The sequence below is a fragment of the Rhinoderma darwinii genome, chromosome 5, assembly GCF_050947455.1.
Source record: "Rhinoderma darwinii isolate aRhiDar2 chromosome 5, aRhiDar2.hap1, whole genome shotgun sequence".
NCBI classification, from domain to species: Eukaryota; Metazoa; Chordata; class Amphibia; order Anura; family Rhinodermatidae; genus Rhinoderma; species Rhinoderma darwinii.
Genome location: NC_134691.1, coordinates 161,155,279 through 161,182,778, shown reverse-complemented (window position 1 = coordinate 161,182,778; position 27,500 = coordinate 161,155,279). Strand labels below are relative to the sequence as shown.

The 27,500-nt window shown below is 39.6% G+C and overlaps 1 protein-coding gene across 5 annotated transcripts in view; it reads left to right on the top strand.

The window, feature by feature from the left end:
• Positions 1-27,500, top strand: part of GMDS (GDP-mannose 4,6-dehydratase) — a 507,671-nt gene that overhangs the window by 241,064 nt on the left and 239,107 nt on the right. The window lies entirely within an intron of this gene.

Below are 27,500 nucleotides of genomic sequence, written 5' to 3'. Positions count from 1 at the left end.
ACAATGCACGTAACACCTTTTCCTAATATAATGGTTAAAGCGGTTCCATATCTTAAGTAGAGGTCAATGTTATTTCACAGCAGTTTCCTGACTTCCACTTAAGAGGAAATTTATGATACAAAGCAATAGTTTTGAGTGTTCTCATGCTTCAAAATCTTTGTCAATTCGAGGAAGGCAACCCACTGATTTACATGAAAGTAGGACGGAAGCAGCAAGCACTCCTCCTGCAATGTGAAGTTATGGATTTCAGGCTAAAATTGTGTATGACTGTTTAGAAATTAAATATGTTACTAGTAGTGCTTCACAGCGGAATTAAACTACTAAGCCCTCTTGCACACGACCAAGTGCCACTCGGGCTGTTCTTCATTGCATCCGTGTGGCAACCGATTTAGTTTTCACTTCAGTAGGTGAATCGGTGAAAACAGACCCGACTCTCCGATCCGTGGAAAGATAGAACTTGTCCTATCTTTCCACGGATCACGGATGGGACTGGGGCGGTACACGTGGTCGTCCGCATTAGGGCTAAGAGATTTTCGTAAAGACTTATAGCACACAATGAATGTCTTATGCCCAAACATGTCATAGTCGATCTCTTTGCCAAGTACGCCAGAAATGTAATTGATCCCTGAACCTAAAGCTCAACATCCAATAATTGGGATTCAGGTGTTGAGCAAGAGATACCCAAAGTTATTATGGTTATAAAACGCGGTAAGGCTGGGTTCAAACTTCATATTTTGCTGGGGCTAATAACCGGACCACAACCGCGGAGTGAAAACTGCTTTGAAATAAAATAGCTAAACAACGCTAGTACATACAAATCTTTTGTGAATGCAGACACAAATCTTGTTAAAGGAACAGCCCTAGGAAATATGCCTAGAATTTCTTCTTTGGAATTACACTACGGCATGTAAAAATCAACGTTTTTTCAATTCATTGTTCCCCATTAATGTCTGGAAAACGGCAAAATAATCACAATCAGTAGGGATTTTACAAATCTCATCATGTGTAATGTTTGGACACTCTTTGGGGTTTCCATCGTAACTGTGCCTACATAAAAATCAGTGTATCGTTTATTGAATTGTAGCATATAAACGGTCGCACTCTTCCTACTGTACTGTATTGCTAATTCAATCCAATATGTGAACAAAACCATTCCTAATGCATATGATGGTGTAAACATTGTATGGTCTTTACAATTTAGGGAACTTACTGTTGGTGGTTTAAAACTTGAAATTGGCCAGTGGGCCTTTATTTAACAAAAATGTATTAGGAATGTTATATTTTTCCACGTGGAAAATCAAAATGAATACATTATTTCATACATTTAGCATTTCACGAGTGGAAATAGTGTGGCATGCTACCACAAAGGTCCATTCCTGCTTTACCGGACTCGGCCAAGCCTTGTTACATGGTTGCCCATGCATTTGAATGGACACCATGTAATGCTACACAAATGACCGGCCAGCGGCATCTTCCTTAGCAATATCCGCTACTGTATCCACTAGAGGTTTTAGAAACCAGACTTGTGCCGATCCTTTGATCTCTAGGCCATCCTCATTTGCAAAAAGGTTGATCATTGGGAGACCATCCCTATATTTTGATTTGCTTTGGTAAGATAGTAAAGGGTATATCTCGGTAGCTATAGCATTTACAGAAAATGTGTAAGATATATCAGTATTTGTATTAAACAAAGCAATTCAGATGTTCAACGAAGATGACAGATTTTTTTTTTTTTTACCTTGTCAACTTTTTTAACACAGAAAAGAGTTATTACACAGTGCATACAAGTTTGTCTCTGAGATATAGTGTCTCTAGTTACCTGCCCACAGTTCTTCCATGCTGAGAAGATGAAGAAGCATCAGTTGCTTCTGATTTATGTGGTGATTGACATTTCTGATCCATGGAACAGATTAGATTATTTTATCATCACCATGCAAAGATTTCTAGTCATTATGTAGCTTGATAGATTGAGTTATTTGTAGAAGTAAAAAAGTGTCCTGCATTCATAAAATTCTTTACACATTTGATAAATATATCAATACAGCACCCATAAACATCTATTATGCCCTACTGTACCTCCATATGGCTCAGATTTCATAAGTGGCGTTCTCCATTGGAGGCCATATTACGGAGGTATTCTTTTCTAGATTAAGTCTGTAATATGGCACCGACTGGAGGTCTAAAGCTAAATGGTCATTGCTTTGTAATTGAGCATCATATAACAATCAGACTGTTCACACGTGCTATTTTTGTTTTTTTGCCTGGTTTTTGTAAAATACTTTTACCTATTTTGTTTTTACAGAAAAAAAGAGTTAAAATGGCGGGAAAATATGTAATGTGTGAACTTATCCACACATATACCTTGAGTCTACAGTGGCTATTTGTTTTTTATATTTATTTTGGGGAGGTACAAAATGGATATGGCGGTGAAATCAAATACTCTGCAAAATAACCAAGTTTATTTTACAAAAAAGGGCTTTTTAGAGATATATAGACAAAAAAAATTGGCTTCCATTACTAACTCAAAGAAGCTTGGTGTAGGGGCAGGTAGAGCATTCTTTAATTCTTGCCTAAGGGCAGATACAGACGGACGTTGCGTTTTTGCGCGCGCAAACAACGCGGCGTTTTGCGCGCGCAAAAAACATTTGACAGCTGCGTGTGTCATCCGTGTATGATGCGCGGCTGCGTGATTTTCGCGCAGCCGCCATCATAGAGATGAGGCTAGTCGACGCCCGTCACTGTCCAAGGTGCTGAAAGAGCTAACTCTTTCAGCACCCTCGACAGTGAATGCCGAACACAATATCGAAAAACCTGTTGAAAAAAAAGAAAAAGTTTGTACTTACCGAGAACTTCCCGGCCGTTGCCTTGGTGACGCGTCCTTGGTGACGCGCCTCTCGACATCGGGCCCCACCTCCATGGATGACGCGCCAGTCCATGTGACCGCTGCAGCCTGTGCTTGGCCTGTGATTGGCTGGAGCTGTCACTTGGACTGAATTGTCATCCCGGGAGGTCAGACTGGAGGAAGAAGCCGGGAGTTATCGGTAAGTCAGAACTTCGTTTTTTTTTCTACAGGTTCATGTATATTGGGATCGGAAGTCACTGTCCATGGTGCTGAAACAGTTTAACTCTTTCAGCACCATGGACAGTGACTATCTCCTGACGTCGCGTACCGATAATTTTTTTGCCGGGTTCGGCCAAAACGAGTTCGGCCGAACTTGGTGAAGTTCGGTTCGCTTGTCCGGCTTCGCTCATCGCAAAGACACTCCGTTTGGATGTTCGGAAACAGAAAAGCACGTGGTGTTTTTCTGTTTACATTCATCCTTTTGACAGCTGGTGCGCTGTTTGTCGGTTCGCACGGAAGTGCTTCCGTGCAACCTGCGTGGTTTTCACGCACCCATTGACTTCAATGGGTGCGTGATGCGCGAAATACGCAGAGTTATTGAAACTGTCGCGCTTTTTGTGCAGCAGACAAACGCTGCGCAAAAAGCACGGACTGTCTGTACTGCCCCATAGACTTGTATTGGTCCATGCGTGCCGCGTGAAAACCACGCGGCCCGCACGGACCGAATACACGCTCGTGTGAATCCCCCCCTAACACTCACTCCTGGCTGGGATATGTTGACTGCTTTGCAGAGGAAAGTGAAAAAAAAATTCTGCTGCGGTGTTCTGTTGAGTTTACCAGGTCCCAAAGAACCCCAGGAAACTCTTGACTTGTAAATACAAATGTAATTGTCTATCAATCTTGCCCATACACAGTTACATATAGTTACATATATATATATATATATATATATATATATATATATATATATATTGTTAGTACGGTTGAAAAAAGACACATGTCCATCAAAGTAAAGATTGAAAAATACATTTCCAAAATCTTTCTTAAAAAAATTATGAATTGCCCGTGGCTTCACTGGCACTTAAAGAGGCTCTGTCACCAGATTTTGCAACCCCTATCTGCTATTGCAGCAGATAGGCGCTGCAATGTAGATTACAGTAACGTTTTTATTTTTAAAAAACGAGCATTTTTGGCCAAGTTATGACCATTTTCGTATTTATGCAAATGAGGCTTGCAAAAGTACAACTGGGCGTGTTGAAAAGTAAAAGTACAACTGGGCGTGTATTATGTGCGTACATCGGGGCGTGTTTACTACTTTTACTAGCTGGGCGTTGTGTATAGAAGTATCATCCACTTCTCTTCACAACGCCCAGCTTCTGGCAGTGCAGACACAGCCGTGTTCTCCAGAGATCACGCTGTGTCGTCACTCACAGGTCCTGCATCGTGTCAGACGAGCGAGGACACGTCGGCACCAGAGGCTACAGATGATTCTGCAGCAGCATCGGCGTTTGCTGGTAAGTCGATGTAGCTACTTACCTGCAAATGCTGATGCTGCTGCAGAATCAACTGTAGCCTCTGGTGCCGATGTGGCCGACACGATGCAGGACCTGTGAGTGACGTCACAGATCTGCACTGCCAGAAGCTGGGCGTTCTGAAGAGAAGTGGATGATACTTCTCATCAGAACGCCCAGCTAGTAAAAGTAGTAAACACGCCCCGATGTACGCACATAATACACGCCCAGTTGTACTTTTACTTTTCAACACGCCCAGTTGTACTTTTGCAAGCCTCATTTGCATAAATACGAAAATGGTCATAACTTGGCCAAAAATGCTCGTTTTTTAAAAATAAAAACGTTACTGTAATCTACATTGCAGCGCCGATCTGCTGCAATAGCAGATAGGGGCTGCAAAATCTGGTGACAGAGCCTCTTTAAGCAGTCTGTGAAAAAATGTCTCACCAGCCAATTTTCGAATACTCTGTAGTGTAGCATGTTTCCCTGAGGAATCACGCCGTAGCATGAACACTATTTTGCTTTTCTGAAAGAGGTGAAGGATCAATGACATGACACAAATTTGCAGATCGCAACTTTTTGGAAAATTTGCATCATTTTGATGGTTGGAAAATCATAGAATGTTTCTCTTCTGATTGTTGGTTTAGAGAAAATACTTTCCATTTTGAGGAATTTGTGTCATAAAAATATGATACATAAATGTGATTATTCAGATCTCACAGCCCTCTAAAGCTGTTTTTTTTCAAGGTAGTAGCTCATTCTTATTTAAAATGATATCCCAAGTGTCAAGGTTTTAAGACATTGTTAAACATCTCCAAAAGAAGTGGATCCCTGTTTTATGGTCAGAGGAGAACATAGGGACCACAATTCAAGACTCCGCACACGTTTATACCACATTTCTAAGTTTTTAGCTGGAGACTGCAAAAAAACATATTCTCCTAGGATGTGATTTTGTATTTAGGCTACTGTCTATGTCTCGCAAAAAAAGTTCTATGTCCATAACCGCTCACTCAACAATCCTCTGTTGTATGTCTCAAAGTGATGGCATTTAGACAGCTTGGCTGGAGTTGTGGCTGGAAGTGCGGGTGTCTTTGTCCTGTGATGGACACATAAAAATGCCATTTAGTTTACAGAAGGATGGACTTTCAGGAATCCCCCCTGGACAGGACCGCTCACACGTTGACTAATTTTGATTATGTCTTTCATTGCTGCTCATGTTTTCATTGCATCTTTAAGCTGTGAAAATAAACAATCAGCAGCTGTTCAAGTGCTCCCTTCTTCTCTTAGTTCTAGGAGTCCTATCCCAGTTAATTACTCTGTGAAACCTTAGACAGACATAATCACTGTAGTAATAAACCCATTGGTACGTAGATGTTCCCACCCCCACTAATGGTTTAAAGAATACGAGCACAAGCGTTATAGTTTTTTAATAATTTATATTCCCATTTACAATGATAAAGCAATTATAAAGTAGGACTGATTTACTATTTCTTTGTTTTATATTACATACTTTGTTCATTACTTAACCCCTTTCCGCCTACCCCACGTAAATTAACAGGCTAATGGCATGGTCCGATTCTGTACTGTGACAATAAACTAAAATAAACCGTTCCCTGTCAGTAAATATCTCTGATCACTCCATTTATGTTGAGATTTGTGTTTCCGAATGCAGAAGCCCTTGCTTCTGTATTCTGACGGTTGATGGGGAATCCTGTGATGTCATTAATGACATCACAGGTATTCCCCGTACAGTGGGAGCTTGGAGTCAGAGTGCACCATCTGTGCCTTATCTTCATGTCTCTGTAGACAAATCACTAGTAACCATGATCTAATGGGCCGTTTTGTTTCACATCTGAACCTTTCTCAAGCAAGTGCCAAGTATAGATAGGAAGTATGTGCAGAGATCAATAAATAATTCACATTTCATAATATATACATAGTTTCAACTATATGTATATATACATTATGCGCACGTCTTATATGGGATTATACAAAGATTCAGCGTGAAGTATTCTTTCATAAAGCGACCCATATATAAAAAGTGTAGATAAAGTGTTAAATACAATAATTAGGAATGGGCAGAGGCCAATCCTGTAATTGGTACAGTAAGACACTTACATCGCTATGCAAGAAAGCATGTTCCACATCGGCGTCCTAGCGCATTTACTGTGCATGTCAAATATGGAGCAGTGACCGTAAGTTAATCACTGGAACGCACACACACGTGAAAACCATAACTGCACATGCGTCTGACTTATAGCATGTTTTTCACCCTCAAATTCCACTGCACAAGGCAAACTACTACTTTCCTTGATGCCCATCGCGCATGCACCAGACTCTGAGCGGACCGCTCCATTGGTAAATGAGAAGTCAATGGTTCATTAATTCAGGCAAGTTTAAAGATGATCTATATAAAATCTCAAAATAGAAGAAAATGAGAAGAAAAAATAAATGCGTTAAAAGAGAAAAAAAAAAAATTGTATACTTTCCCCTGGCCATTGTCCTAGCAATGCGATCCTCTGTTCTAAGCGCAGCCCGGTTTTCTGGGATGATGTTTCATCGAATGTGACTGCTGCGGCCAATCAATCGCTGCAGCTGTCACATGGACTACAGCGTCATCCCAGGAGGCTGGGCTACGCTCAGAAGAGAGGAATGGGTCGCCATGGTAACACGTGGGTGGCAAGTATAAACTTTTTTTTTCTATTCCTGCAGTATTTCCGCAGCGAACATGCCACCTGAAAAACTGCCCTACATTTGGTGCAGTTTTTCGGGCGGAATTCCCTGCAGTTTCCAGGACGGATACACAGTGTACTCTTACGCAGCTTATCCGTCCTGTGTGTTCCTACCCTCAGGGTCCATTTACACGTTGTGGTTGTGATGCAGCTAGAACTGCATCAAATAACGGCATCCGAAAACCGCATGATCTTTTACTGTGACTTGTAAAAAATGCAACCGCATCAAATCATGGTAAAAAAGCATGTGGATTTCAAATGTTCTAACCACACCTCAACCACAACATGTGAATGGACCCTCAAGGTTAATCTACAGTATTGAAGCAATTTTAAAGGGGATGTCCAGGATTATAAAAACATGGCTGCTTTCTTTCAGAAACCGCACCACACCTGTCTTTGGGTGATGTGGTTCTATCTGTATATTTAAAGGCTTTGTACACATTTTTTTTTTAGTAAATATGTGCCGATCAGTGTGATTGGTGCAACTTTCAAAATATTTTTTGTTAAAAATAATTTATTTTTTTTGAGGTACAGCTTCTTTGTATCCGGTTTACAAGATGTAGTGTATCAGTCGAAGTCCGTGAGACTGACGGGTTCAGTGTCAGCGGGTACGGAGTGTCCCTGATCACGTCTTAAGTTATGAACTTAGATGTGATACATAGCAGCTCGATCCTATTTAAAAAAAAACAAACAACTATTTCAAAGGTGTACATAGCCATTAAATACACAATCTAGGTTCCAGTTAGAATATTTTAATAAAGCTTACCATGTGGCTGCTTTTCCTGTCCATCAATAAGTAGATGTGCATGATTTAATGGCCACCCGTTTAGCTGGAACTGGTAACATCGGTGGTCTATCAAATTAACTGGGTTGATTAGAAATGTTAATTCATGCTGTAATTTCTTTGAAGTTTACGGCTTCCAGATTTCATAACACTGGTCTTTAAAGGAGTCTGACTTATTGAGTAATTATCTTTATTGATTTGTGTTTTTGTTTTTTTTATTATTATTTAAACTTTCTACTTTATTCAATTGGACAGTGATATTTGCCACATCAGAAAAAACACATTTTATCTTCCTATGCTAAGAGTGGTATGCAATATTGTGATAAATGACACTTTGCAGTCTTAGACTTTGACCATGTGGTCAGTCTCTTCAACCCATTGCAATGATTTTTTTGATTTTTTTTTATAAAAACAAAAAAAAAATTCTTGAAGGAAGAACATTGATGTGGCAGCACACATTCAAGCATTATACAGGAGCACATCGTTTCAGCAACAAAATACAGAACCATAACAGCAGTCAAGGTGTTCCTCTTCAACGTTTTCCCCATTGTAGTTGCAGAAGTCATGGGAATTCCACTATTTTCATGCGATCTGCAGTCGACCGCTTGGGGCACAAACTTTAGTGTAGTGATCACACAATATTGAGCAATTCAATACATTTGCAGCTGTCTTGCAGTATCTTCAGTCATCTCCTAGCTTAGGTCCTATTATGACATTATAATATGTCATCATTACTAATATTGATAACCGAGTCTAACAAATTATTCTGATTTGCGCTAGATTTTCTTTTCTTGTGATAGTAATTTTTTTAGCTTATTGTTTGATGTGTATAGCCTGTAATATAATTTTAGGACGTAGTTTAGCTTCTTTTGCTAGAGAGAAGGGAAGAACGGTCCTACATATTGGAATTAATCTTAGTCCACAGTGGGTGCTCATTTACTGCCAGTATCACACAGCTCGCTAGTATGCCCCCTGACCTCCAAGGTTCACTGCTTGCAAATTGACATGGCTGGTGTTTGACCTTCTCTGCGTGAGCTGGTTATTGTAATACACACACAGTGTTCTTGGGTGGTGTGTATGGAGATGGAGTGACGTCTTGTGTATCACTTTGTATGTGGTATAAGAGCGACACACGTACATCTTCCTGTAGCTGCTATAGTTTTTATTAACAATGGAGTGAAGTAATAGAGTACAAATTATTGTAGAGTTAATCTCTTGGTAAACTTGATATGGACTGGACTCTTATTGTGCTGTTTGTGGGGAAGTTTTTGCGTGCAAATTTTTTTTACCCAAAAGCAGGATTGGATCCAAAAAAATAAAATAAAAGAAAGTATAAAACTTTACTTTTGTACTTATTTTCTGTCTTTTAAGTCCAATACATTTGAAAAATAAAATAGGTAGTACAGGTAGATCATAGTAAACATGGTCTTGCATATTTTCGAATATGTAGTCCTTGGTATATCTGGCCTGTTTAATATCACATCATTTTCGCTGGTCCAGCTCCCAAAATCTTGGCAAACACTTGAGTTTGCCAGGTTAAGTTATCACCGGCTGTTTGTTTCCTTTGTACCGACTGCTACATGGGAAATGTAGTATTACATATGGTCATTTAAATGAACATATATATTGACCCCCTGAATCCACTAAAGTAAGAGCCACTGACACATAGAGGAAGGATCCTAAAGGGGACCCCTCTCTGACATCAGGATGTTCTAATAGAGCATATAGACAGGGTTGTCCCATCACAACCTAGGTCACCCTCCTTTTTACCCATATTTACTACCTTCCTTTTCTCTTTCACTGTATAAACACCAATGGGGATGTAATTTTGTTACAACGTAACCATCAATATTGAATTACTTGAAACGTCAGCAATTTATTAATTAGGATACAAATGTACCAATATATAAATGGTTTACTAGTGCTTGCACACTTTACATTGACACAATCGTTTAAATTGTTCAGATAGACCGGTGATGTATTGCTGAAAATTAATAATAAATATAATTTTTGTTATTTATTCATAAGATTTTTACATTTTTTTCTTTTAGTTTTGTTTGTTTTTTGTTATTATTTTGGATTACTTCAAGTAGAGACTGGTAACCCCACTGGTCAAATACCAAGCACTGGGGTTTCCCTTCCCTATGTAGAAGAGTATAGCTACTGCTCTCAGTATCACAGTGGACACTGAATCTAGTGAGTGTAATTTAGAGGAGCTATCTTTATTTCTGGGAGTTCCTCCAGTGCTATCCTCAATCACCAAACTACTAGCCCTACACATTTCTTCACTATTTTTTGCACGGCAGTGAATCGTCAGGGGCTTGCAGAGTCAATATGTTAGATCCTCTGGCATTCCAGAGGTCTATGTGTACAATGCACAAAACGTGGGTATAGATGCTATCCCTACCTTCTTTTTTGTGTATTACCTGGTTTCAAAGGCATGCACTTTAAAAGTAAGTAACTTTTTTAGCCATATTATGCAGCTATTACTAAGATAATTGAATCTGTTTCTACCTTGTCATACATGTAGGGTCCAGGGCCATGTGTAAAGGGCATTTTACACTGGCCAACACTCGGCGAGTGCCGATCAACAAGACATCGTTGATCGGCGCTCGTTTGCTCCTGTCACACGGAGCTATGGATGGGGATGAGCGGTCGTAGCTCTGATCGCTCGTCCCCATACATTATTATCATGTCGGCAGTGCGTCTCCTTGTTTACACAGGCAGATGTGCTGCCGACAACGATAATATTTTACTTTTGTTAAAACGATACGATCAGCAGATGATTTTGCGTTTGCGCGTTCATCTGCTGATCGCTGCCCTGTTTACACAGGGCAATTATCGTCAACAAGCGTTCAATGAACAATTGTCTGCCCGATAATCACCCAGTGTAAAACCCCCTTTACCTGTACCAACATCTAAATCTTGGTTATTGCAAGCCAAGATTTTTTTTTTTTTTTTTTTTTACAACTCTCACAGCTAAAGGATTTCATTTTGAAATGAAGTGTTGACATCCTAAGACACTTGGTTCACAGTTTTTACACTACTGAAATGGAAACAAAGGATATTTTTCTATGAATATTTTGTACTATGCTAAAAGTTAAATTTGTGACGTTGTGACAATCAAATTGCCCAAAATATATAATAAAAATCAACTTCTTACCAGCCCGATGCTTGAGGGTTGACAAGCCTCCTTTAGCAGACATTGGCCTTTCCCTGTGGGAATCTTTCAGACTGCTTTCTTTCCTTCTGCTTTCTGTCTCTTTTCTCAAAATGGCTTTAATTTTCCACAGTTAAAGGGAAATTGGCTACAGAGGAAATTTCATACCAAGTGACAAATGGACATTTCTCTTTGTATACGTGGATTGTTAAGTCTCCACAGAACATATAGCAATAGAATAAGAGCGGAGAATATATAAACCATATTTTCTGTGGAGTAAGTAAAGTACAGTACAATTCATTTCATTTGTACCCAATACATTTTTGTTTGTTTGGTAACAAATTATTAGACTTCTTTTGGTTATAAAACACTGATAGTAGTAGATTCTACTATCCTATCGTTTCATTTTGTGCTGTTTTCATACTTTTATATCAACTCTCCAGTAATCCAGATCATTTGATAATCTGCCACCTACAGTATTAGTTCTGGTTAACGCTGAACGAAAGGAATTTTGCTTCTTTTGCGTTTATAAATGTGTAAAATACAACAGTTTGAAAGTACTGTAATAAAACACTGACGTGTTAGTATATTTTTCTAATGTATTAAAGAGGCTCTGTCACCAGATTTTGCACCCCTATCTGCTATTACAGCAGATAGGCGCTGCAATGTAGATTACAGTAACGTTTTTATTTTTAAAAAACGAGCATTTTTGGCCAAGTTATGACCATTTTTGTATTTATGCAAATGAGGCTTGCAAAAGTCCAAGTGGGTGTGTTTAAAAGTAAAAGTCCAAGTGGGCGTGTATTATGTGCGTACATCGGGGCGTGTTTACTACTTTTACTAGCTGGGCGTTGTGTATAGAAGTATCATCCACTTCTCTTCAGAACGCCCAGCTTCTGGCAGTGCAGATCTGTGACGTCACTCACAGGTCCTGCATCGTGTCGGACACATCGGCACCAGAGGCTTCAGTTGATTCTGCAGCAGCATCAGCATTTGCAGGTAAGTAGCTACATCGACTTACCTGCAAACGCTGATGCTGCTGCAGAATCATCTGTAGCCTCTGGTGCCGACATGATGCAGGACCTGTGAGTGACGTCACAGCGTGATCTCTGGAGAACACGGCTGTGTCTGCACTGCCAGAAGCTGGGCGTTGTGAAGAGAAGTGGATGACACTTCTATACACAACGCCCAGCTAGTAAAAGTAGTAAACACGCCCCGATGTACGCACATAATACACGCCCAGTTGTACTTTTACTTTTCAACACGCCCAGTTGTACTTTTGCAAGCCTCATTTGCATAAATACGAAAATGGTCATAACTTGGCCAAAAATGCTCGTTTTTTTAAAATAAAAACGTTACTGTAATCTACGTTGCAGCGCCGATCTGCTGCAATAGCAGATAGGGGTTGCAAAATCTGGTGACAGAGCCTCTTTAAGTCTATTCTAAGCAAGATTATACAGCAGGTATTTGATATACCAGCTGTGAAGTTTTATTCCTTTTTTCCCTAGATCTCTAAAATCACATGATATAAATACAGGATTTCTACTCCCCATATTGCAATCCCTCTCTATATTATAGTACCTAACACACCAAAGTTCATGTGCGTGTGACTGGTAGTAAGTGAGTCAGAGCTGCAGTACCAGACTCATCCGTATAGACGGGGGTGTCACTGTGGTGATTGGGGACCAATCCTGATCGCACATTGATGGCCTTTCCTAAAAATAGGTCATAAGTGTGAAATCTAGGAAAACCCCTTCAGTTATCCAGCAACTTTTTCAATTTGGGTGGATTTTTGTGTTGCTAGAAAGATTCTCCAGGGACCTTACAGTATACTTTTCGCTCTTGTCCTCATACGAATTTGACATGAGTATTGACCTCCCTCTTATAATATACACAACTTACGTTACAAATACAAGCTACACTAGATATGCAGCAAGAATGTCAGAGTTTATGAAAAATTTTCTCAAAAAGCAAAATGCTTGAGAAAAGTCAAATCTGATCTGAATACTTGATGACCACCAGTAATTCTGATTTACTTTGTTTAACGCTGTCTTTTGTATATCTTGTTGTTTAATCTTTTATATTTTAGATATCTACTCTATCGCACATTTTGTTACTTTGTTGTAGGATAAATGTTTTACAATTGCTAGTCTCTCCATACAACATACCTGTGCTGTGTGGAGTGTTGTATTCCTTTCCAAGGGCTTTGTTCCTGATAGGGTTGCACGATGAATCGAAATATTGATGCGATTTCGATGCCATGCACCGTCAAATGGTTCAATACCGTTAATTGATGTATTTCGATAATAAGTTATGCGGCCGCACAGCTCAATATTGTAACACATGGATTCAGTCAGTAGCAAGATGTGGCGCAGCCGGTACTGCACTAATGAGCAGGCCCTGAAGAAAGAAAACATGGTGCACACACTGCAAAACACTCCCTGTTTTGGCTTTAGTGAAGGCACTCATTCATGCGTGCGCAGTCAGCATGACTGCACTAGTGTGCGTGCGTGCGTGATCAGGAGCGGGGGGAAAATCAGCATTCAAGGGGAAAATGAGAAGTGGGGAATTCCTGTGAAGCGATTGAGGGACATACCATATATGGGCAGACAGCTCAGTGTCCATTAAAGGACCCCAGGGCTGTCTGACCATATTTCTTGTTAGGGCATGTTCAAACAACTGCCTGTGTACTATCCGTACACAGGCTAATGTATTGCCATATAGATATATTCCAGTACATTAAAGTTTAAAAATAAAACAAAACTGCTTTATTGAACTTATTGATGAAAAGGCACATTGTATTATGAATATTATGAATATTAATGTATATTATTAACTTTCATGCGCCTCACATTAATAGTAATTTATAGTAACCCCATCATGTACCTCACACATTAACCCAATGTTGTCCATTATAACTGTGAGAAACATGATGGGGTTAATTACTATTAATGTGAGGTTCAAAATGTAGCACACCACGTGCCTCATCAGAAAATGGAAATGGATTTTTTTTTATTTTTTGTTATTGTTGGCAAAGCATCGTTTTGTTTTTGAGAATCGCAATACTACATGAAGTATCGGTATCGAAGTCCAAATTCTGGTATTGTGACAACCCTAGTTCCTGACTCCTTGGTAGACTGAATAGATGGATTCTATTCCTGCTCTACCTTTTTAGTTCCCAATGTCTGAGCTTGGTTGTGTCACTTCCATCACCCTTCTCATTTCCCATCTCTATTCTTTTCCCTAAATTATTCTTGTTTTTTTCATGGAGTTTTTAACCCCACCCCGCTTTGTTAAAGGTCACCAGGACAAATGTTAAAGGGAATGTGTCGCTAGAAATTTTTTTTATTTTTTTTCAGTTAAACAGTATATAAGTGATTACACATTGTTTTAATTTTTTCACAAGTCAGGAAATATTATAAATTAGATTCTAAATTATGACATTTCCATGTGCTGGTCACTAGAGGGAGCAATTCCCAAAATTGCAGTATTGGCATGTGGTAAAGCAACCTCATTGCTTTATGCTGCAAAATTGTAGAAGACACACTCGCTCTAGTGTCCTCACACAATCCCCCCTCCTTTATCCTGGCTAGTGCCAGGAGAAAGGAGGAGGTTGAATGTTCAAACCTCCTACACTGTGCGCCGCCATTTTTTGAGCGAATGCACAGTGTAGGAGGATTAGATACAGTGGTAATCAGACAGTATAACACGAACATACACACACATCACATACACAAACATAACTTACCTGCTCCTGCTACCTCCGCTCCTAGTCCTTGCGTCTGAACATAAGGCCGGAAGCCGTCATCTTACTGTCCGGCCGCAACTTCCGGTCCACATGTCGCTCTGCCAAAGACCTTCCTTTTGGTCCGTGTGGGAGCGGCGCATGCCTGGGAAAATCCACTCCGTTTTTTATCACCATACACGGTTTTTCAAGCGTTTTTTTTTAATGTCTTTCTTCAACAGATAAAGGAAAAAAACTGAGCATTTTTCCCCAAAAAACATGTCAAACGTGTCAAAACGCCACAGCCATTCTCTGCTTTTTTTTCCGTTTTCACATTGATTTCAATGGGGTTTTTGAAGCAGACAACGCCTCAAGATAGGTCATGTTGCTTGATTTTCCCGCAAACTATTTTTTCCACTCACAGGATAAAAATGCCTCTGCCTCCCATTGAAAACAATGGGAGGTGTTTTCTGACGTTTTTTTGCCGTGGCTTCCACGTCAAAAAATAAGCCAAAAAACTCCTTGTGAAGAGGGGTTTTTTTTTCATAGGAGTGTTGTAAACTCGTTCGAGTTCATTTAGTGAAAAACTGACGATTTTGCATCAGTTTTTTTCTGTGATTGCCTTCAGTTTGCCATTTTTTCTCTATCCGGAAGGCATCAATGTGCCATCTGTTTTCCTCATTGCCCCAACCCACTGCAAACACCCACAGGATGGTCACATGACCACTGAAACACCATTTTCCATTGCTTACAGCACAGAGAGCATTGTAATATTTTTTCACATGATGTATATTTTTGTATTTATGACAACACTACTTTGGCTCTTCATCCTCGTTTCCCCTGTCTACAGGCAACCATCCTTGAAAAGCAGAATGGATGGCGTCCACATGGCGTCAGTTTTTCAAGCAGACTTATTGACTTCTATTGGCCATTGCTGCGTGTAAAACGGACAAATATAGAGCATGCTACGATTTTTTCATCACGGACGTCTGAATTGGCTCGTTACCTATAATGGGTTCAGTGCACTACACTACACTCGAACAGCTCCCGAATGTGAAAATCGTTCATCTGAATGAGCTCTAGGACCACCTTAACAGATCGACGTGCTGTATCATCGATCCCACTCTCCGTTTCTGCGAGTAACGGGCCTTGTAAAACCATCTTTAGAACTTTTTGCTTGTTGCTCCCATTTTGAACGCTACAAGGTTGCACTATATGTCTATTTTTGTATAATAGCCCATCAATGTAGAAAAGTCTAATCTAGAAACCTGGTACCACAGGTGCCTTTATTTTTTTTTACCATATATGCTTATTAGTGTGTGTGTGTGTGTGTGTGTGTGTGTGTGTGTGTGTATATATATATGTATACATTCAATACTCTCAGTACCTAAGGTACATAGGTCATTATTTTTTAGTATGCTAGCGATATCATAAGATATCATTTCAATGTTAATTGAGAATTTGAAAAATTCAGTCTGTCATCTCTTGGTATGTGTCTGGCATGTTGTTCTATGAAGTAAGAAAATTACCAGAAATCATATGAGTATATGCGCTTTACCTATTGCAACATATAGAGGGTCTTACTCTACTGATGAAATTGTTGTTGAAGTCATTGGCATATATGTTATTTCTGCCGCTATTATCTCAGTAACTCCGTGTTCTCTATAAGATAAGTTCATCATATGAGAAAGTTCAGCCTTTAGTTCTTTACTCCTCTGTTCTTTAAAATGTATTGAAACCCCTTCCCAACATTTGAAGTGCGTCATAATTGGGAGGAGGTGAGTATGGAGCGGGCTCTCAAACTTGTATATTACAGCTAAAGTCCTACGTACCCTAAAAATGGTACCAATAAAAACGACAGCTTGCTCTGCAAAAATTAAGCTCCAACGAAGGACTAGTGACAGGTTGTCCGAATATAGCGACGCAAATTTTCTATATATATATATATATATATATATATATATATATATAATATTTTATGCAATTGTAAAACGGACAGGATATCTATTTGCTCTGCGGTGTTTACTTTTTTAGATGTACCGTACCTAGAATTTTATGTTTTGTTGTTGTATACATTTCTTTGCTCTGTCGTTATTCTTTTTATGTATTTTTTGTACGACATGCACTAATGTTTGTTCGGGGGGTTAGCAGTGGTGACCAGAGGAGGATGTCCAGTCCTGGCAGCCTTCCTTGTAGGCACTAGATTATATTGTTTCCTCTCGGGGACTATAGCTCATGTAGAGGGAAGCCTCAGCCTCTGCTCTTCTGTCCTTCTGATTACAGATGATTAATCCTAATGGGTAATCAGGGATTTATTGTTTTCTCTTAGATAAGACACACATTTCCGAAATGGTCATATGAAGGCAGTCTGTCCAGCCTGTACTTGATGAAGTTTCCTAGACTTAGAGAGTACAGTGCCTTTTCCCCTTCCCAAGATGTGTCTGAATTTTGTCATTTTGGTTTTGTGATGGGAGGTCCTACCTTGCGTCACAGACTTTAGCAGCAACAGTGCTTTTTCTGTTCTCTGCTCAACCTCCTCCCCAAAGCTGAAATAAATCAAAGTTGGTTGAGACTCAGTCGTAATAAATCAAGACCTGTCCAAAACTGGAGCCTGCTCAGTCAAAATGTCATTGCTTGGCTTTCACTGAGGATTAATTAAAGGCCTGATATAAAGCCCAGATGTGCTTCAGGAGAGTAGCAGGCTGTTAAGTTCAGGCAATACTGCTTACAGTCTCACCATGCATCTGCCCACCCAAGAATATGGAGGAGGACAAGGTAGTTATGATGGTGATGAAGGAGGAAGGGGGAGGGACTCAGTATATTCCCAATGTATTTTATGGCGTCTAGCTCTCAGGAAGCAAAGAAAATTTGTCCCATGCAGCAGTAAAAAGAGGAGAGAAAAAAAAAGAAATAATTAAAATAATTGAGTTTGCGAACTCAGGCTTGATTATAATTGTGTAAGTGATCATTTGTCAGAAGTGGTCCATTAAGACTGACACTACTTTGTAAGGTTCCAGATGTATTTTAAAGGTGTTTGATCTGCATTATATCTGTTCATCACAGTTTGTATGAGTACATATAACCTATAACTTTGCTGAAAGTTTAAAAAAAAAATGATTATTTTTTTTTACAAAATTGATCATACATAAAAATGTACTTTACAGATCCTTTCAAACTACTGTTCCCCAAACTACTGTAGGTGCTGAACTGTCAAAATCACAGTTACTTATGTTCCAAGGGTCAGGTGACAAGCATCAGTACATAACTCAAGACATTGCAAATAAACAGTACAATCTATATGCAGTGATCACCCGACCTATGATGGCCTCAACGTGCGATTTAATTCAACTTACGATGGTCTGTTCTGTGCCATTATACAGATGTTAGCCATCTTTATCTTGACTTTTAAGGCATTGAATACAGTGTCAAGAAACTTTAACTTGACCTTTTTAATGGCTTTTCAATGGCTTTTGTTGTGTGATGTAGTCAAGATAAACTTGGCTACATCTGTATGTTGAATGCAGCCTCAACTTGCGATACTGCTGGGCATCAGCAATCAGCGGCACACACAATTGGCGGGGATATCCAGCTAATCAGTGTGCGCGTTTTACAGTCAGCACACGCTAAAAGATAGAAGCCTATTAGAGTCCCGATTTTACCAAAATGGGAACGCTGATTGGCTGAAAGTTGGAGCCTATACACTGCGGATTGCTGGATAGTTCCTTCTACAGTGGAAAACAGAGGGGGTCCCTGCTGGCTGCTGCTACTACAGAATAGTAAATTGCTTTATTTTGTGCCAGTTAATATATAATACACACTTAAGTAGCCCCACAGAGAAGTGTGGCTTAAAGAAGTATCACCATCTCATAAAGTGATGGCATATTACTAGGATATGCCAACACTTTGGTGGGTCTACAACCTCTGGGCCCCCCGCCGATCTTGAGAATCCTGTTTTTCCCTGCTCTGCGGCTCCCCTGGCCACCCATCTGTGCAACTTGGAAATTCAGTTGGTCCCATTCACCCGACTGTGCAGGGAAAGACACTCGGGATCATTGGGGGCTACTAGAGATCAGACCTCCACTGATGTACACTACCGTTCAAAAGTTTGGGGTCACCCAGACAATTTTTTGTGTTTTCCATGAAAAATCACACTTATATTTATCAAATGAGTTGCAAAATGACTAGAAAATATAGTCAAGACATTGACAAGGTTTGAAATAATAATTTTCTCCTTCAAACTTTGATTTAGTCAAAGAATGCTCCATTTGCAGCAATTACAGCATTGCAGACCTTTGGCATTCTAGCTGTTAATTTGCTGAGGTAATCGGGAGAAATTTCACCCCATGCTTCCAGAAACCCCTGCCACAAGTTGGATTGGCTTGATGGGCACTTCTTGCGTACCATACGGTCAAGCTGCTCCCACAACCGCTCTATGGGGTTGAGATCTGGTGACTGCGCTGGCCACTCCATTACAGATAGAATACCAGCTGCCTGCTTCTTCCCTAAATAGTTCTTGCATAATTTGGAGGTGTGCTTTTGGTCATTGTCCTGTTGTAGGATGAAATTGGCTCCAATCAAGCGCTGTCCACAGGGTATGGCATGGTGTTGCAAAATGGAGTGATAGCCTTCCTTATTCAAAATCCCTTTTACCTTGTACAAATCTCTCACTTTACCAGCACCAAAGCAACCCCAGACCATTACATTACATTACCTCCACCATGCTTGACAGATGGCGTCAGGCACTCTTCCAGCATCTTTTCAGTTGTTCTGCGTCTCACAAATGTTCTTCTGTGTGATCCAAACACCTCAAACTTCGATTAGTCTGTCCATAACACTTTTTTCCAATCTTCCTCTGTCCAATGTGTGTGCTTTTGCCCATATTAATCTTTTCCTTTTATTAGCCAGTCTCAGATATGGCTTTTTCTTTGCCACTCTGCCCTGAAGGCCAGCATCCCGGAGTCGCCTCTTCACTGTAGACGTTGACACTGGCGTTTTGCGAGTACTATTTAATGAAGCTGCCAGTTGAGGACCTGTGAGGCGTCTATTTCTCAAACTAGAGACTCTAATGTACTTGTCTTGTTGCTCAGTTGTGCAGCGGGGCCTCCCACTTCTCTTTCTACTCTCGTTAGAGCCTGTGTGTGCTGTCCTCTGAAGGGAGTAGTGCACACCGTTGTAGGAAATCTTCAGTTTCTTGGCAATTTCTCGCATGGAATAGCCTTCATTTCTAAGAACAAGAATAGACTGTCGAGTTTCACATGAAAGCTCTCTTTTTCTAGCCATTTTGAGAGTTTAATCGAACCCACAAATGTAATGCTCCAGATTCTCAACTAGCTCAAAGGAAGGTCAGTTTTATAGCTCCTCTAAACAGCAAAACTGTTTACAGCGGTGCTAACATAAATTGCACAAGGGTTTTCAACTGTTTTCTAATCATCCATTAGCCTTCTAACACAGTTAGCAAACACAATGTACCATTAGAACACTGGAGTGATGGTTGCTGGAAATGGGCCTCTATACATCTATGTAGATATTGCATTAAAAACCAGACGTTTGCAGCTAGAATAGTCATTTAGCACATTAACAATGTATAGAGTGTATTTCTGATTAATTTAATGTTCTCTTCATTGAAAAAAACTGTGCTTTTCTTTCAAAAATAAGGAAATTTCTAAGTGACCCTAAACTTTTGAACGTAAGTGTATTCATCCTTGTAGAAAGTGATCAACCAGTTTCCCGTTTGCTGCTTTTGACTGTTGAAAGTAAGAAATAGATTTATCTGTATTTTTGTGCTTGACGTTCTTTAACCCCTTAGTGACCACCAATACGCCTTTTCACGTGAGTCACTAATGGGCTTTAGGCTAGGCTGACGCCTTTTCACGTCAGCCTAGTCTAAGTCCTGCACGGGTCTCCCGTGCAGGCAGGAGCCGGGGCTCTGCTGTCTGATGACAGCTGAGCTCCTGCTCCAACGCCCGCGATCGAAGTTTACTTCGATCGCGGCCGTTTAACCCGTTAAATGCCGCCGTCAATAGCGACCGCGGCATTTAACTTTGTTTACAAAGGGAGTGCGCTCCCTCTGTCACCCATCGGCGGCCCGCGAATGCAATCGCGGGTCTCCGATGGGGTGTCATGGCAGCCGGGGGCTTGATAAAAGGTCTGCCCTGGACATATACCGGAGGCACGTCCTAACAGATTGCCTGTCAGATTTACACTGACAGGCAATAATGCTCTGGTATACGAAGTATACCAAAGCATTATAGCAGCGATCGGAACATCGCACAGTAAAGTCCCCTAGTGGGACTAATAAAATAAGTCATCAAAGTGAAATAAAGATTATTAATAAAAAGTACAGTAAAAAAATAAATAAAATCATTTTTTTTCATAAAAAGTGGTTTTATTTAGTAAAAGTGTAAAAAAAAAAAAAAAGTACACATATGTGGTATTGCCGCGACCGTAATGACTCCATTAATAAAGTTAATATGTCATTTAAACCGCAAGGTGAACACGAAATTGCAATTTTTTTCCATTGCCCAAAAAAGTCATAATAAAAATGAATCAATAAGTCCCATGCACCCCAAAACAGTACCATTCAAAACTACGTCTTGTCCCGCAGAAAACAAGCCCAAAAAATCACTACATTGATGGAAAAATAAAAAAATTACGGCTCTTGCAAAGCGATGATGCAAAAACAAATAATTTTAGTTCAAAAGTGTTTTTATTGTGCAAAAGTCGTAAAACATAAAAAAACCTCTACATATGTGGTATCGCCGTAATCGTACCGACCCATAGAATAAAGGTAACATGTTAATTACGTCGCACAGTGAACGGCGTCAATTTAAAAACGCATAGAACAATGGCGGAATTTCAGGTTTTTGTTATAATCCCCCCCAAAAAGGTTAATAAAAGTTCATATAAAAATTATATGTACCCAAAAATGGTGCTATTAAAAAGTACAACTAATCCCGCAAAAAACAAGTCCTCATACAGCTATGTAGACGAAAATATAAAAACGTTATAGCTCTTTGAATGCGACTATAGAAAAACGAATAAAATAGCTTGGTCATTAAGGCCTAAAATGGGCTGGTCACTAAGGGGTTAATTTTTTTTTCTTCGTAACTGATTACCAGTTTTCCATAGAGTTATGGTTACAACATACAATTGTCTCTCCAGAACACGCTAAACGCATCCATAGGGCTCCATTAGCCCGACGGAGGCAAATAGAGTGTCGTCTTGGCCACCGTCGGGCTGGTATACGTCGGTATGCCTTTTTCTTGGAGGATAGAATCGTGTAGTAGACCGCTATTCTTTCCTGAGGGATCCTGCAAAAAAAACAAGTATACTGCATGGTATACTTTTTAACATGGGAGACTGTGTTTGACTGATTCCACTGTATGGCATCTGTCAGAGGTATACATCAAATGTTTACCTCAGGGAGATTTCCCAGGGCCGACATCCCCGGGATGAGAATCATGTAGCGTTCAGCCTGCTGGGGATTCCAGCCCTGGGAAAGCTACTGTTATTACAGTCCTAATGTCCCAGTCCGACGTCCTAATGTCACTGTCCATATATTCTCCAGGACCGGAGTACCTGATCAACATGCTTGCGATGCTCTTGCCGGGGACTTTGGCATTTTAGCATCTGATATCACTTCTGATATGACTGTCCATATTTAGATAGTGACATCAGAATCTTACCCGGGCACACCGCTTTAAGTAGCGATCCGGCCGGGATGTTATGGAGACGTATCCCACTGTATGCCTATACAGTGGAATTCGTCACTAACGTCCATGGGAATTATAAGTTGGGAAACGCTGTGTGAACCAGGCCTACGTGAGGAAAAGAAAAAAAGCTAAGCAGGAATATGCCACAACCAGTTCATAATATAACTTTTGGAGTCTAATATATTTAAATAAGTGTTATTATGACAGCCATCCGGGAGGGGGGATACTTTACATTCTTCATACAACATTGACTCCAGGTGCCATGAAGCAGTATGCTGCTAACTTGTAGTTTGTCTCCATAATTATGTACCTTTTATGGAATTTGGGAGCTTGGAAAAAAACACCGAAAGAGACGAATGGATCTCTTCAGTTGCCATGGCACTTAGCATAAACAGATAGCAAAGGAAACCTACATAACTATCTTGCTAGATACTGAAAGATTATCTTAAGCTCTGCTCACACTTGCATTATGTGCTTTCCATATGGGTTTCTGTTATTTTTTACAGCAATAATATTAATGTAGTCTGCAGGGATATTCTTGCTGCCAAAAATACAGATGTTTTCACCCTTACCTTTTGTTTGAATTTGGTTAAGGACTCCAATTTCGAAACATTGCTAGCAAAATCCTTGACGGGCTGCAACCCAATCACAACCACTGGGGGGCCACACATAACATAGACATCTCGTGACAAAGTATCGCAAAATAATGTTTGTTTGTTTTTCCAAAGCTGGTCGTATTGCACCACATATCTCAGGATATGTTGAAATAAGAGGAATGGTAAGGAAGGACACGTGTACCAGAGTACCAATGGAAACCTGATAGACCCCATTATATAATAAACAATGGGACCCATCAGGGTTCATTGGGATGAGCTTGAAAACTAAAATATGAAAATGATAAATGGAAGCCATGATGCTTGTGAGAACAGATCCTTATTATATTATTGTACATTTGCTCATGGTGGGAAATTAATTTGATGGACATTGATAGAACTGTGGTCATTAATTCTGACCATTCAGACTACATATCGCCTATCAATTCTGTTTATTGTCTTTAGTGGTTAAAGGTCTGTCAGGTTGTGCTAAAACTCAACTTTCTGTAAATTTCAATGTAAATTACATCATAAACTTGAATGCACTGTGTTTTAGAATTGCCATTTGCAATTATGGCCATTTGGACATCCCACCACAGATGAGGCTACAAAAATGTAAAATATATTTCATAATTCTATTACATTCTTTCTATAGTGTAGAGCTGTTAATGTAATATAAGATTAGTGTTGGCTTCTAGCATTGTTTAACGCAAAGTTAATGCTTTACAAATCCTTTTAAAAATTGCCGTTGAATTTGGATCATTTCCTTTAGGGTTAGCAGAGGAGTATCTGTGTGAATATACCAAAACAACATAGTAGAGTTTGTTCTCCAACCTCATGGGAGCTGAGTGGGTGGCTGCGAGTCTTTGCCTTTACAATAATTATTTTCCAAGAAGACTAAAGATAAGCAGCCAGTGTGGAAAATGCATGTTTCTATTCTGGCAATGTTCACAAACAAATCAATAGCTTTTATATATAGTATTAAAGTGTTCTCTACAAATAATAAAAAAAATAATCTTAATATATATATATATATATATATATATATATATATATATATATATATATATATATATAAATTTAATTTGGAAGATGGGTTGAAAGATGTTACGGAAATATTTCCTTAGCACACTTCATTTCAAAAGCTGAGCATCCTTTGACAAAGTATTTGTGTAATAAGTTATTTTATTCAGTACTATATGTGTTTACTAAGCTGTCGTTTTCATTAAATAGAACGATTTTGTTACAAGCTGAATGTGTTTATAGATATACAAAATGTCAGGAAAGGGCAATCTTTTCATTAGCAATTGTGAAAAATGTGTCATGGAGGGAACAATCAACAATTTTATCTGCTAAAATTTAGATAAAAAATATAAAGTTTTGTGTTCATTACAATGTGATTTAACCCCTTCACACACCTGGACGTAACTGGGGGTTGAAGTATGAACTGGGCTTACGCGCTGAGCCCGTTCCATATGCAGCGAGTGTCAACTGTGTTTTACAGCTGACACCTTGCATTAACAGCCAGGAACTGATCCTGGCCGTTTAACCACTTCTATGTAATAGTCAATAGCGACCGCAGCATCTAAGCCGTTAGAAAGAGGGAGCGGCCCCCTCCTACAGCCCATCTGCCACTGCGCAACGTGGTCATGGGGTGCCGATGGTGGTTATGGCAGCCCTGGGGCCTAATATAGGCCCTCAGGTCTGCCTCTGTTAAGCCGTGCCTCTGGCAGGGCTTAATAGGAGCCTATGAATATGACAATATACTGCAATACATTAGTATTGCAGTGTATTGTTCCACCAATGTGACAATCACTAGTTCAATTCCCCCAGGGGGACTAATAACAAATGTTAAAAATAGTTTAAAAAAGTTTTCAGTAGTGTATGAAATAAAAAAGTAGGAAGTTAAAAAAAAATCCAAGTTTTTCCCTAAAGTAATATAAAAAAAATAAACAAAATTTGGTATTGCTGCATCTGTAAAAGTTTGAACTATTACAATATAACATTATTTAACTCACACTGTGAATGCCGTAAAAAAAAAAAAATTAGAACGCCAGATTCAGTTTTTTTTGTCATCCTAGCTCTAAAAAATTGCAATATAAGGTGATCAAAAAGTTGTATCTACCAAAAATTGGTACCAATAAGAACTGTAGCTCGTCCCGCAAAAAAATTTGCCCTCACACCGCTTAATAAACGAAGAAATATAGTCGCAGAATAAAGTTATCGTGAAAGCCGTAAAAACGAATCCCAAAAAACAATGGAGGAATCACAGTTTTTTCCAATTTCACCCCATAAAGAATTGTTGTTTTTTTTCAGTTCTTCAGTAAATTATATGGTACTTTAAATAGTGGCAATAGAAACTATATTGGATATTTTGGAAAATAGCCACTGCAGTTTTTTATGCAGTTTTTAGAGTAAAAAAAGAAGTGGATCCAGCAGAAGTATTAAACTTTCTTTTGGAGAAAAAGTAGAATGATCCAGCGCTGAGTCCAGTCAGTAATTTAAAAAGGAATCGATGTTCCCATCTTTATTGGGGTGAATGTATAAAATGATGTAGAGACGCAATCCCAAAGAATAGTGAGTAGGCAGTAGTGCCCTAGCCTACTCATTCTACTTTTTCTCCATTGCAATTGCCGCCAGCCGTAGCGGAGATCCGAGTGAGGAGTCAGGAGACGCAACAAGCTGGTGAGCTGGAGGTTTCCTCCCTTTACTATTTTCTTCTAAACTTTCTTTTATATTTCCGATTCCTTTTGAATGCACTTCTGGCTTTGGCTTTAACTGCAGTGAACCCACCGTTATGTGGACGAAATTACAAATAACAAAAATCTGCTTGTTATCCTATGGACTCCACATTTAATGACTACAGGTCAATGTGTGGATGCAAGCTCATAGAACCACGGTCATACATTTTTAAGAAGTAAACACAGTAAGGAAGTAACAACAAGTTAGTGACCTGGATTTTGTATCCCTACGCTATTGTTTCCGTAAAAAAAAGGAAACCCATTGGAATGAAGGCAAATGGATACCAACTGAAAGAGCAAAAATACCATTGAAATCAATAGTAATGCAAGTGATAGTTTCCGTTTTGGCTTTCCGTTCATCTGTTCCTCTGAACGGAAGCCAGCGCTGATGTGAACAGGCCCTAATAGTTGACTGAATGGATATCCGTTTGCTTCTACTAATAAATAGACATCTATGAGATTGTGTTGTGGATTAAAGTGTAGTTAAACGTTTGACAAATTTCTGACATGTCATAGTCACATGTCAGAAGTTTGGATTGAGGGGGGTCCGAGCGCTGAGACCCCCGCCAATCGCTAGAACGAAGCAGCTGAGGAGCTCGTGTGAGCGCTCAGCAGCTTCGTGTCTGTTCGGCTTTGTCTGGAAATAAATGTATCGTGTACGGACTCAATAGAAAGTCTATGAGCCCGTACTCCGGTACATCGGCTTTCCAGAAAAAGCCGAACAGACACGAATTGGCTGAGCGCTTTCACGAGCACTTCAGCTGCTTCGTTCTAGCGATTGGTGGGAGTCTGTGCTCGGACCCCCACCAATCCAAACTTCTGACATGTCACTATGATATGTCAGAAGTTTGTCAAACGTTTAGCTACACTTTAAAGGAGTATTTCCATCTTTAACCTTTATGGCATATTCACAGGATAAGTGCAGGGCCCTTTGTCTATTGGGAGACTGATTAACCCTGACCGCTGCCCTAATAGAAGTCAATTGAGAGGTGGCCATGCGCAAGGTGGGATGTTTTTCGTAAAATAAGTTTACTATAAAATTGTGCGACTCCATAAATTCACCCTACACACACAGTTTTTTGAGTTCAGGGTCTATTGATTTTGTTATATTCTGGTTCTTTTCTTTTCTCTCGTTCATATTGTTAGAAAATAGCTGTCATGTTTCAAAACATGGAATATTTGTAGACAAAAGCAAACAATTAAAAAGCATGCTTTCTATAGAAAATATTATCATCCTTGGTTGAAAATGTAGTTTGCGGGGGGGGGGGGGGGGGGGATGTCCTTTTGGAAATTTTTAAACTAGGAGAATTTTTTAAGCCAATGTATTAGAATATTTGGGTTTTTTTCTCCGCTCTAATGGAGGAAATTATTGATATACTTGATAAATAATTGTTTCATTCGCTTGTGATTGACTTCATTTTGTGCTTTTTCCTCTGGATAATCATAGTATATTATAAAATATATACTTGTGACTAACCCTGAGGGAATAACAAGTAAGTAATAGCCCTTTATTAACACACAGGCTTCAAAGCAAGATTTTAATTTTGTATCAGGTGACTGTTCGTACAAACTCTGCAAAATCTGCATGAGAGCACCGTGAGTACAGTTTATCTTGGCCTCCGAAATGTTTTCTGTCCGATAAAACCCAAACAGTGTACTGTATATATGTGTTTACAGCTAGCAAGCAGGGTAGGTATACTT